We start from the raw sequence: 13,732 nt of genomic DNA on the forward strand, positions 1-13,732 counted from the left end.
GTCATTGTCCCCAATGCAAAGATCCTTCTGAGCACCAATGAGTTACAGATGAAGCAGAGCTTTTTCTTTCCTTTTTTTTTTTTTTTTTTTTTTTTTTTTTCTTTTTTCTTTTTCTCCCCCTTCTTGCCTAAATAAAGCGTGTTACCTAGTGTTGCACCATGGCTCCTCCATGTGCTCCTTGGTGCTGGAGTTTGTTCCCCAGCAGTGGGTCCTGCTGCAGCCCAATTAAAGCACTACCAACTGCTCGCAGCCTTTCCACTCCTTCAAAGGGACTGGGACTGATCTCACCCCGGAGGAAAGTCACTGAGCCAGCATCTGCACGGCTCTTTGGGTACAGAGCAGTCCCCACTCTTGTGATAGACATCAGAGATGTCTAACTGCCGAGCACATTTCTCTTCTCATGCCTGTGCAGAGACAGGTGGAGAATGGATTGTGGTCTAACTACTGAGCAGTTTGAGGTCCCGTATTGTTAGCTGTTGCATTCAGGTTGACTCATTCCAGGATTATGTAGGCATTTTATTCACTGTGTTACTATTGGAAAGTACTTTCTGCATAGGCTTGGAATATAAAACTGAAAATATTCTGATTGTAAACCGTCTAAGATAATATGAAGTGTTTTGTAAAAGGTCCTGTCTGTGTAACACTAATTCTGCAACTGCAAAAGCCGTAGCAAGTGTTAAACTTGTTCCTGTTACCGTGTAAATGTTTTTGGTAACAGCCAAAATTGCAATTCTCATCACAAAAAAAGTCTGTAGTCTGTCTTCTCTTCATACTTAAGTTTTCACTAGTTGTAGGTCGGTCTTTTACTGCATCACTGCAGGATGTTTCAGGTATTTTCTCCAAGATTATGACAATCCAAGAATTTCAGAGGCGTAGGTGGCTATAAACTCTGTTGAAAGCAGAGGAAGGAGCCAGAGCTTGTGCTATTTCCTTGCTCTGCTGCACCTCAAAGGAGCTGTCGCCGAGGGGCACGTGGATGTCGAATCAATCTATGCTGAGGACTCCAGCAGCTGGGGCGTTGGGTCTGTGGCTTTGTTACCCTCATGTCTCTGTTCTGCCCAGGTCCCCATGCGGGGTTTTTGAGGTGCAAATGGGGATCTGATTTTCATTTTTAAATGGCTTAGAGAACCAGTCCAAGTGTGACTGCTTTTCCCTTAAGAGCAAAAATAATTTACCTAACAAGCGGGTTTCTCTCTCACAGTTTTTAGCCTTCCATTTAAAAGTCCATTTAAATGTTGCCGTTTTTTCTCTTTTTTTTTCCTTTTTTCTTTTTTCTTTCTCTCTCTCTCTTTCTCTCTTTCTCTCTCTTTCTCTCCCTCTTTCTCTCTCTCTTTCTCTCTCTTTTTTTCTCTCTCTTTTTCTTTTTTTTCCTGTTCTCCTTGCTAGCTCCTGGCAATGTGAGGAGCTTTGAAACACAAATATTTATGGACAAGGCAGCGTTTGGATTAGAGAAAGAAGAGTCTGAGATCAGCTGCATTGCTTATCTTTTTAAGAGAATCAGTATTAAGAGCATGGGAATATTCTTAAGATAATATCCTACAGCTCTGGTTCCACAGAACACACTTGATTAAAAAGTAGCCCAAAGAAAGAAGAGGTTCCTTTTACAGCTTCCTGCAAAGATGCACAATTTGGCACCATTTCTCAGTCTCTTGGCAACATGTCCAAGCCTGAGAAAAAACGGCTATGAATACACACAGCCACAAAATATGATTGTTAGAGCAGCAGCTGAGCGCCCGCTGGGCTTGGGGCACGGCTGGGCTGGGTTGGGGCACGGGTCCCTTGTACACACTGCAGGGCAGCAGCTGCTGGACCCCATCCTGCCGAAATCCAGGTAAAATGTGCCCACCCTCTGGGAATCAATTTGTATTTGCTCCCTGGGCTAACAGAGAACTCTTTCCTGAGCTCAGCCAGTCCAGAACCTCGCAGGCACATTTTAGATTAACTTTTAGAAAAATAATAAAAATAATGGCCCGGCTAATTAATGCCCTAGGAATTCTATAGAAGGCCTTGTGACACCTACATTAATACCAAATGAGTTCATTATGATTAATGTTATTAAAATAAATGTCGTGGGAATGAATAATGGCTTGGTCATTATTTTAAAGTGTTGCCACTGGATCTATAAAAGCTAATGATTCAATTCTTGGGAAGTAATTCTGCATGTTCCCATCTAAAACCTGTGGAGAACTCAAGCCTTTCTGAGGAAAAAAAAAAAAAAAAAGCCATGAAAAGAACATGAAAAGATGTGTGTATATTCTCTGAAAAACTGACAGAATGTGTCGTGGCTTCAGAAAGGTCTGGTGTCCCCATTACTGAAAGGTGGGAAGAGAGTTCCTCTGACTACAAAATGTCTTTGTGCTTGCAGATGGCTTCGGAATTGTTCATGTTGATTCGAATCAGGTTTTGATCAGGCTAGTTCACCTACCAGCCAAAATTCCTCCAGTCCTAAAAATGTGTTCTGCTCATTCAAAACAATAGAAACTTAGGCAGAATGGCAGAAATCAGAATTTTGCTGGGCTGTAAGAGGTGCTCTGAAATTGATATTGACGCAAATGGTCTGCTTTTCGCTATTAGGTTACATACTCAAATTGCTGTCTTTTCATTATTCACCTCTTACATTGATTTTCCAAACACACTTTCAGCACAGTAGTCTTACAAACGTAAGCTCATCTTAAAAAAAAAAAAAAAAAAAAAAAAAAAAAAGTTTAGAAAAAGCTAAGAAAGAAAATAGTTATTTACATTATTGATATTTTAAATCCCATTTATTTTCCTCACGGTGGCTTTTACCTATGCAAATCTTTTTAGGACCTGGTGAAGCCTTGAGAGGCGTTCCTTGGAAGCTTGATTAAAGTCTCTGTTGGAATAAAATATTTAGCAAAGAGATGTTCCCATGTTTTTCAGTTACTCCTTAGTGAATTATCTCTGTTAACGTACTCAAAGGCATCCTGTTTTGTCTGCTCTTTCTGTGGGCAGCCCAGCCCAGGACAGCTCTGCCCAGCTCAGCCCGGCCTGGAGGTGATGCTGGCCAATGGGGAGCCATAAAGCAACCCAGCATGGGAGGAAGGGGGACGATATCTGACCTAGAGCATTGCCAAAACGAGGCCATGAAGTTTAAGAGGTACGTCTTGCTGTGGAGTTCAAGGCACTGGGGGTGGAAGAAATGTACAGGCATGAAATTTATGTAATTTATTATAATTATTTTCAAAGCAATGCATTTGCCCGGTCACAGAACTATTTTAACTGCAGTGACGTAAGGTCTAACTAATGAAATGACATTGGGAGAAGAGGTACAAATCTGCAGAGTGTGCATTTTACTGCTGTGAGGTAACTGCTGCAGCGGGGCAGCAGCACGCCTTAACCCTGGCAACACCACCGTCATCTGAGCAGAGGGAAAGTCAGTGTGAAGAGGGAAAGAAATCCAGCTGGACTTACACGACTGCTTCCATTGAGGAGCCAGCTATCGCGGCTACAGTGGGCAGTGTTACAAAAACGTCAGCTCAGTGCCCAGAGGTGCTCACACAACATGCAAGGAGCAGGAGAATCAAGAAAGGACAAGAACATAGAAAACATGGCCATGCCTTTGATGCATCTTGAATAGTCCTGTAGTAAGAGACTCTGAAAGTACAAAAGGTATGGAGAAGGTTATGGAGGATGAAGGGTATGGATTTATTTACTTTTTTAGTACATCTATTTTTATTTTTTTTAGGAACATCTGAACTGATAAAGGCTTCACAGCCTTGAAAAGCTATGGCTGATGGGGACTATAAGAGGGATCTATAAAATCCTGGATGTCATGGAGAGGACTGGTAGGAAACAATAATTTTCTGTTTCCAGCTGCAGAACTGGAAGCTACTGAAGATAACTGGCAGTGTTCAGATTCAGACAAACCAAAGGGAATGGTTCTGGAGGATGTGCTATCACTGCAGGACTTCCAGAGGGCGAGGGCTGTCATGGCTTCAAGAGAGATCTGGGTAAACTGGTGGAAGGAAAAGCCAAGGGCTATTCAAATCCAAGGTCTTCACTGTCTCTGAGTCCATGTCCCTGCAGCCGTGACCGTGTAGTGGGGACATGAACAGGTCTGCCCAGGTCCTGCCACATTTCCCTGGGCCTCTGCAAAAGGTCCTGGGTGCTGTGGGGACAGTGGACCATTGGCTTGGCCTGCAAAGGCTCATCAATGTAGGATGCATTGATGCAATCTTTTGGTTGAATAATGGGGGGGTTAGAGAAAGAGGTGAGCCTTCTCGCTCTGCCTCCCCTACCCAACACGTCCCAGGTGGAGAGGAACGCTTCAGTGCGGCCAGAAATTAACTTGACTTTCTTTGGTCTTTCATAAAATGTCAGAGTCCCTGCTGGCTGTAAAATTCAGGCCCTTTGAACTCAGCTCAGGGAGGAGCAGGATTTAAGGCACGAGCTGCAAACTGCCCGGTGCCCAGTCCCGCTTCCATCAGTGCTGGGCTGCCTGCCTTGCCAAGGGGGGACGGAGCTCAGTGTGGGTTTAAAACCAAAACACGTGTTGCATGCTTTGTTGTTGCTAGGGCCTTCTAATTTCTGAGTAGGTGTTTAATTTATTTTCCTCTTTAATTTTTTTTTAGTGTTAAGAGGCATGAATCATTCAGTTCCATTTACCAAAAGGGCTTTGCTCCTGGATTTTGTTTCTGTGGATATTTGCAGCAGCTACCTACTGTGAGTAGGATGCTGTTACTGCTGTGTTAAGGGGCAAGATGCTGGTAAGGGAAGCTGAGAAAACTGAGTAATTTCTGGTTTGTAAACCGCAGAAAGATGCCCCACACATTGATGAGAGAGATAGTAGAGAGATAGATATGTAGCAGCAGAATAAGAACAAGAAGTTTAAGAAAATTAGGTTTGAGATTGAACGATATGTTGTAAATGGGGACTGCAGTAGTGATGGTTGCCAGAAGTCAGTTGCTATTTCTTTCCTCATGGTTTCTTGACTGTGCAGAAATATTAAACATAACTAAAGGATGTGGCAACCTCTCTTTACATATATTCCTGTTCTAAATGTTTTATCTTTGTGCCTCACCAGGGAGGGTTTATGTCTGCATGCACTTGGATAGTTGTGAGTGTGCCATGCCCCTAGCTTGGCATTGTGAACCATAAGGAGAAAACGGATAGGAAACAAATGTTCATGTTTCTGATATACTGCCAAAGCTAGAGGTCGATAATTTAATCTGCCGCCTAACAGCTTGATAGTCTACAAAAAGTCCCACTTTTATCCACACACAAACTGTACAGCTCACTGCCACAGATGTTGGGGAGGCCGAAGAGATAAATACATCGTCTGTAGTAATTAAATAGATGGCTGGGATTCAAACCTAGGTCAAATATCTAATTTCTAAGATTTAGTGTGGCAATATCTTCAGTTATTTCTGTAATTTATGCAGCTGTCATAAATACTTCTGTGCCTGGAAACCTACAGAAGTTCCACTAAGACACTTATACACCTTTGAGTAAAGCAATAGGCATTTCTTTAAGGTGGAGTTTTTTGTTGGAGCACCAGATCCCTTTCTGTGCTTCTTCTGGAAATAGTCGGTCATCCTGTAGCCAAGCTGCCACCCATGCAGGCGCCCCAGCCAGAGCGGATCAGGTGAGCTGCAGAGATTGCCCCGGTGCCTGCATGCCCTGCAGCACACTGCCCTTGTGCCCAACGCTACTAGTGCATTAGGGCCAGTCACCTCAGCACCAGGCCTCATGAATTAAATGAATGTGGAGACTCCCTTGGTACACAAAATGCAGCAGTGTGTGGAGCAGGTCTGGAACCAGCAGCATTAAAAGTGCCATCCGTTTTGCAAGGAGGAAATGCTTAGTGGGGCTGCGCATGGTTAAAACTCATGGGCTGTGCCTGAGCTCCATCACCGTGTCCTCTGCGGAAACCAGAGCTTTGGATGGATGAACAGAGATGTTCCAGGCACAGGATCTCTTCTCCTTTAAACCAGGGTATAAAACATGTTGCTGGTTTTGTGCCTGTCCGCCCTTACATGGATCTCTTTACAATTTCTGGTCACGCAAAGAGCTGCATCATTTACAAGCGGGATTCACAGGAATGCAGCTTTGCTGCTAAGGAGCAGCTGGAGGACACACTTAAATAAAGCAGGAATCCTCCTCACAAGCTGTTTCATGTTATCATGAAAGTTTATAGATTGAGATAAATCTCTTCTGACCTATGTGACCCCCTTGGCAAGCAATGACAGGTCCCAATGAGCCTGAGCCCAGGTTCTTTTAATATTTCTGAAACTTCTGGAGCATTCCTTTCTCCTCGTGAACTTGACCAAGTACAAAGGGAATTTAATCTCCTTCTCTCACGGCTCCAAACTCCCAGGGTCTGACTTTCTTGCTTTCTCTGCAGACAGTCATCCATCTCCCTGCAAATGGGAGACTTCTCTGCGCACTGGAAGCGCTCCTAGCTTCACCCAACAATAAATCACTCAGACCTGACTACCTCCGGAAAATCTTTGTAGCTGTGACATGACATCACAGAAATCCTGGGCAGGGAGCACTGGAGCGTTATTTCTCCTTAGCAGGGTGTGGCTGCTGAAAAGGGTTGCTCCGTGTTGCAGCCTACCAACCTTCAGGTGCTGCTGATGTGGAAAATGCCTTTCCAGTGGCTGGGCGACCAACCCATACAAAAGCCTTCTGCCAGGCTCGTTCATAGGCAGCTCCTGGTGGTTGTCCACGAGCCTGAGAGCCACCCATCGCCTCGGGTTCCTTCAGGGCAGACCGGAGGGGAACAGCGAGGGGCTGCACGGAGAGCAATGGCTGGGGTGGCTCGTGGCAGGCTGCTTTCCAGTCCACATGTGTACTTGTTAGTCCTCGCTGTTTGCTTTTGTACCACACTTGTAGGGAACTGAAAGTTGTTTATCTGCAGTCAGGGCTGCAAAACCCCTGCAGGCGTATGACAGATTCACTGGGATCTCTGCCTTTGCTGAGAGCCACCTTGCCTGCTAATGTTTGAGGTTTTCTTAGAGGTAGTTTTGTGATTTTCTTTTTCCCCCTTTTCAGGCCCCCAGCCTGTACGTTCCAGACCTCGTACCTCCCTCCCCTATTGCACATTTATGGGATGCACAAAGGCATTTTACAAGAGCCTGATTTAGATGCGATGGTAACACAGGTATTGCTAAACGTTCTCTGAGTTGTGTTTTCAACTGTTAGAGCAGCTCTGCCCAAATAAAGCTCTTACAGAGAGCTTCATACTGAAAGAAAATTGCGATCAAGATCATTATACAAAATGAGTAAAGAATGAGGCATGGGGCTGGGTTTGGCCTACCAAACGCTGACAGACACAACTGAAGTCAGTATTTCAAAGCAGGCTGTGCCCTGGGATCACTGCTGGAGAGGAGCAGGAGAGATCAGTGTGGACAGGCTTTCCAAAAGCAGTGGTGGAAATGCAAGCTTTGGGAGGGGTTGGATGGCAGGAGGTGGCTCCACAGTCAGAAGGCCACAGAGATGAACCAGGAGAATCTGTGGGATGGTGACAGCCAGACAAGTGAGGGCAGAAAGCCCCTGCAGGTAAATGTCCTGCTGTCAGAGTCAGAAATGGCAGGTAGGCAATACAAACCATGGAAGTGAAGCCATTCAGCAGAATTAAGAGAGCAAGGGGGGTGAAAAAAACCCACTCCCATCTCAACAATATGTACATTTTCAACAGGCCAAACTGAAAAAAATGCATTGAGGAGGGTATTACAGACCCAGTAATCCAGAAAAGGCTCCTGCTTTCACTCAGCAAAACCCTTCACAGAACCTGGTAGGATGAGAAGTAGGGAAGGGTGTGGAATAAATCACTCCGTGTATATTTTGCATATGTATAAGCAAGAAAAACTGGATGGTGACTAGCATGGCTGTGAGAGCACTCTTAAAGAATCATTTAAGTAGCATATGCTTTTAAAACTCATCCTTCTCATGTCATTAGCTAGCACACAGACCAGGGAGCAGGTCCAGCATTCCCTGTTGCAGGTGTGTATGAAAACCGGAGAGACCCAAATTGTGCTTGCGCAGTGGTAAATGCACAGCATGCTTTTAGCACGCGGCAGCTTTTCAAGCCTTCCTTCCTAAAACATTTATGTTCCCAGAAAAGCCAGTAAATATCCTCATGCTTGCTCTTTATGAAATTATAGTCAAGGATGGATGTCAAGCATTTTGCTGCTTGCAAACACTTTCACACAGCTCTCACTTTAGTATTGCAGGGCTCTTAATAAAGCATAATAACTAAGTTCAAGCTTTTTTGGGAAGGCTTCTGTGGTCCTGCTGCCAACCATAATCGACAGGCATTTGAAATTCATGAGCTCAGTCAATGCTGTGATTACATTTTTGAAGAAACTGTCCAAACAGGCTGCAGCAGAGCGCAGTTTCCTCATTCATTGTATTACTTCTGTTCCCCATCCTTGTACAATAATCACCAAGTACAGAGGCTTTGCTTTGGGTATGGCTCAGTGACAGGCTACACAAGGAACTGTTTTGACAGCTTTGCAGCTGCTTTTGGGCCCGTTATGTGGTTAGGCTGCTGATGGGCTGTCTAGACAAGCACGCCTTCTAGGATGCCATGTTCTTCTGGTTCACATTTGATTATGAGACAGGCTTTTTCATTTGTAATGCAAACAAGCCCCTGGAAAAAAAAAATCTTCTGTGGGATTTCTTGTACAAAAGCCCCCTTTTTTCTGAAGGGTGATTTGATTCATACATTTCCGTTCCCCACTGCGGATATATTTTCAGCTTTCCCATTTGGGCATTGGGTTTCCTGAAAAAAAAGGTGAGGTGAAAGTGCTGAGCCCCTCAGAAAGCGCTCACATTCTGCAGAGATGCACAGCTGTGCAAATATGAGGCCTTGTGTGGAACAAGTGGACTGAAATCCACCTGGTTCCATTGCTTCTGCTTAACGTGCCTGGCCTCAGGCTCTCCGTGAGGCTGCCAAGAGAAGAGTGAACTTTCACGGCCAGTTTTTCATGGGCAATGCAAAACCCACTGGGCAGTTTGACCTGGTTCTTGGTTTGATTCTGCTTTAAGGCCACCTCTTGCCATTGCCAACCACAGCTGCAAGCAGTTCTTCAAGACTGAATGCTGGGCTTGGTCTGAAAGGACTGTTGCAGGGGATGATTCTCCTGACCAGAATGGATGCAGTGATCAATTTCCCTGTAACTGAAGCAATTTATCCTAACAGTGAGGAGAGAGGACCTTGAATCAAGAGAGAAGGTTTTGCCCAGGGACTTCAATGCTGGCTCCTTGTTGACTGCTGCTGCTTCGTTTGTCTGCTTGGTGCTCGTGCTCTGCTCACCCATCTCTTGCCGTGGGCACAAGATGCCTTTCCAGATAGCTGCAAATACAAGCACATTGCTATGGGCTTGCTATAAACGGTGATATTGCCTGTACGTAGAGAGGGCATTAACAGCTCTGTTTGAAAAGTACAGCTTGGGAAGTCTCAGGGATTTCAGAGAAAGCTGGAGAAGATTTATCTTGCTGCATCCTCGTACGTCCCCTGACTTTGCTCCCATGTAGCTGCAGATGTGAACCAAGAGGTCAGGTTGAAGCTTCCTGCTAGATTTTGCATTCCCCCTGGAAAAATGGCTGCGAGAGTTAAGTCTCCCCCTTCCACCTCATGCTGAGCTCCTGTGAATGACCTGACTTCACTAAACTCACAGGAATATCATAACCACGCACAGATGTCAGCACAGGCGGCTCTGCTCCCCTCTGCAAACGCTGTGCAGAGGCTGGGCGTGCAGCTGGGCTGCCTGCCAGCTTGGGGAATGGTTCTGCTCACGGAGACGGGGCCAGACCCCTGGATAAACTCCACTGCTTCTCTCCATAAAGGTTTTGAAGTAGGGTAAGTGGGATGCATCATGTAGACCTAAATAAATCAGAGATTTTCATTTCTGATCTCACCATTGCTGAATGGGCTCTCTTCCAAGCATGTTTTAGTTTGAGGAAAATCTGTCTTCTGCGTTTTTTTCTGAAGCCTTTCTCTCCTCTTCTGTTGACCATCCGACTTTTGTTTATGAATTTAGCATGGTACATTATTACGAAGTTAGCACATTATTGAATTGTTTGAGCATGGCTTAGCCCTAAATGAGCATATGGTAATAACATAAGATCAGAGCCAAGAAAAACAGAAAAATTCTCAACATGTCAGGAGGGAGAAAACACCTTGCTATGTCTTAAGGAGAATAAAGAAATCTCCAAACATTCACAGCCTTGTCCAGCACCCCATGATCCTGTCTCTAGATCAGAGCAGCAGTTTGTTATCTTTGTAACATACAACTGTCAAAAAATAAGCTGCGGGTATTTTTCATTAAAAAGCATTTGTTTATTGAATTATTTTGTCTTATTAGAGAGGTCTTTTAAAATATGTGTTTTCCAGTCCTGTCTGTAAAACTGAGTGTTGTTATTAAGCATGTCTAAATAGTTGTTTCATTGCACTATCCATGCCCACATCAACAAAAAATTAAAATACAAATATTCATTTTTGCTTATTTGATAGCAGGTTTGCTCCCTAGTGATGGGATATTTGATAGATTTTAGATGACAAGCAAATGGAACAGGTCTTACAGAGTTCAGTGGAAAACCCTGTTTTTAGATGTCTTTTTTTTTTTTTTTTTTTTTTTTTTTTTCTCTAGTGAAGGCATGGATCTGTTTGTGAATTTAGGACTGCTGGAAATAGTTTGCTATCTTTAGCTACCCTTTGTGGTCCCCTGCAGAGCAGCTCGCGAGTCAAAAAGGTTGGCAGATGACAGCCACAAAGCCTTAGGTGTTCTGGGAAATTCAGAGAAATGCAATAGAAAATTATATGTCTTTGATAAAATAGTGAACTCTATTAAATTTATATGACTTTTAAATAAACTCCTGCGGAAACCTATTAGTTATGTGTATTAAGTTTTATACGACTTCCTTGCAGGAGCTGCTCCAAGTGGCAGCCATCTGGAGGAGAATGCTGCTGCAGCTGCAGTCCTGGTATTGTGTGCAGGAGCCAGCATTGAGCTCCTTTCTAGGACAAAAACCACGGTTTCAGGTGTGGATGCAGCATGTGCCCCTCTCCTACTGCTCGCAGCGCTCCCAGAGCATGGGCGGCCGACCTCACCCCTACAGGGCTGCCTGGGCACCTCCAGCTCAGCCCCGTTCAGTTTGTCTGCTCCTGGCCACTTACAAGAAGCAATTTAACCCCCAAATAGTAATGATGGAAAATCGGATCCTACTTGAGGATCTAAAGGTAGGCGGGTGGGATTTCGCAGCATGACAGCAGGGCAAGGAAGTAAAGCGTGCCATGTTCTGTCAACAGCTGCAAAGCTCGGTGTGGAGAAATAACTCCCCAAGTGTACTTGCCCTTTGTATCTGATTTTAATCCCATGTATTTTTATCAGTTTTAATAAGTAGATTTATATTGGACACCAAATGTTAAAATTACCTAAACTTGAAACGCCTGCCTATGAAATGAGTCGGAATAGATTCTCCGTGGAAGTTACTGCAGTGCCAATAAGGATTAATTAAAACTCAAATGTTCTTCATTGTGTGTTAATTAAGGAATTGTTATTCAGTCAACCTTCTTGGTTTTTCTCTGTGTTAAATAATCATAGAAGTATTTCACCTAGTCTCACTGTTTGTTTAACCAATTAATTAAGGAAGGGGATATTCTGCATTTATTAGTATTTTAATTGGAGAATTTTATTCCCACTGGCCTAAGCATCTACATATGTTCAGTTTTTGTGTTTAGCTTTTTTATCTTTTAAATGACCAATGTTCCTGATTGTACACACTACAGACTAAAAAAAAAATCTTTCAAGTACTCTGTACAATCGAACTTCATTAGGGCTTGAAAACCAGAGGCCAGGTTTTAATCTCAGTTGCATTCATGTAGGTCTCAAGTAATTCCCTCACTATAATAAGGGATACTAGTTCCACCCGGATGGGAATCTGGCCTCTCTGATTTAAATGATGAGAGTGCATGTTATATAATGCTTTTTAACTGTTACCTGTTCAAAGAATTATATTTAATGGCTACTGATTTATAAAAGCACACTTTGTAGCACATTCACAGTTCAGCAGGTGCCACAAAATTTAAATCTCTGTTAACAGCACTCTTGTGGTGGTGATGCTCTTTGTTGGTTTTTGAGATGTTTTGTTAATGTTACAGCAACCAAGTTTTCATTGCTTTGTCTTCAGAAGGAGAGAAAATGGGAAAGACTGTAGCTCCTGAATTGGGGGGGAGAAGGAAAAAGACAGGAGATAGACCAGGCAAAGGCAGAAAGGGGGGACGAGCTATGATGCTATGGGGGACGAGCTTTGATGCTATGGCAAGAAGGAATTATCGTCTCTGAAAGGAGCCATGGATAATCCCCCGGAGGTGTTGGTGATTTCTCTGGTATGTTTGCTCTAACAGGTACAGAGACAAGCACCCAGAGGGGAGCTGGGCAGCTCAGAGGGGGCTGGCTGGCCTGGAGCAACCTGCACCCAAATGGGCCTGCAGGGGTTTGTTCTCACCAGCAAAGTGCCTTCTGCTGCTGGAAATGCATGCCCACTGTATTTTTGTCACTGGTTGCTGTTGGGGTACCAGTGTGTGTAGGGGAGGCCCGATGTGGTGTTAGTGTCAGGGCACCGGGGAGGCTGCAGCACGGGGCAGGGCACGGCCCCCACCAGCCCCCCGCCTCGCGCCCTGCTGTAGCCGTCACACCTTGGGTTTGCACCTGCAAATAGGAGAGAGACAGGAGAGAAATGACACTCTTCTTAGAGACTTCTCTCTTCTCACCACATAGGAGCAAAATAATAGACGTTTGTGACTGAAGTGAAAGCGAGGAACTTCAGTACTTTCCTTGTGTACCCTTCCCTTCTCGGCACTGCCAGCAGCGAGCAGGCAGCGGGCCCTGCTGATGGCCGCCTGCGGTCCTCTGGAAGGTCGCACGGTGTGGTGGGGCAGCGTGGCCATTTCTCCTCGCTCCATCCCACCCCGGGGACTCAGAGAAGCAGGGCATGGCCGGGCCCAGGTCATGCTGACCTCCTGTGCACAAACAGCGCCCCAGTCCCGACACGGCAGGGCCCCCTCTGCTCAGATGTGCCTTTCATTCAGTTTCTTATTTCCATCCTAGGTGTTCTTCAGTAAGCCTACAAATACATTTTTTCCTCCTGCCTTACTGAGGTTTTTTTGTCTCATTGGGAAGACAAATGTGGAGATTGTTCCAAGCAAAGTGAGACATTATTTTGTAGAGAATAAAACAGAAAACATATACGCATGTCCAATACATTTTGTTTTTCCATACTGATTCTAAGTGAGTTATAGCCCCAGTTCTTACTTCCCTGAAAACTCCTGTGGAGTGGCTTTATATTAAAAAGGCTACAAAACAAATATATTTTTTCTCAATGTAAAGGTTCTCTAGATTAATGCAAATTATTTTTAAAATCCATGTTCCAATCACAGCCCCTGATTTAATAATGTAATTTGTATCTAGTTGCATTCAGAAATGTGAATAAGCTGCCTGCAGTCAGTGAAGCACTTGGGGACATGCTTAAATCCTACTAGATTTAATGGGATGTGAATATTTGGGTGAAGTTAGGTCACTCTGCTAAATACAGAAAGGCAGATTAGCAGACAGTGTTTGAGCTATATACTCAGGTGAGTTGTTACTAACATCCAAATTTTGCATTTCATCTTACCCGAGGTGTCAGCATGTCCTCTTAAGGTTGTCATCTGAGCTTCATCTTTGTAGTTGTGTGGTGTTCATTATGCTTGATTAATGATTTC

General features: G+C 44.3%; 1 long non-coding RNA gene across 2 annotated transcripts in view; it reads left to right on the forward strand.

Moving 5' to 3' along the window:
* Positions 1 to 13,732, forward strand: part of LOC311444793 — a 49,074-nt gene that overhangs the window by 25,332 nt on the left and 10,010 nt on the right. The gene's annotated exons all lie outside the window — the stretch shown is intronic.

The sequence above is a fragment of the Aythya ferina genome, assembly GCF_964211825.1.
Source record: "Aythya ferina genome assembly, chromosome: 14".
Classification (NCBI taxonomy): domain Eukaryota; kingdom Metazoa; phylum Chordata; class Aves; order Anseriformes; family Anatidae; genus Aythya; species Aythya ferina.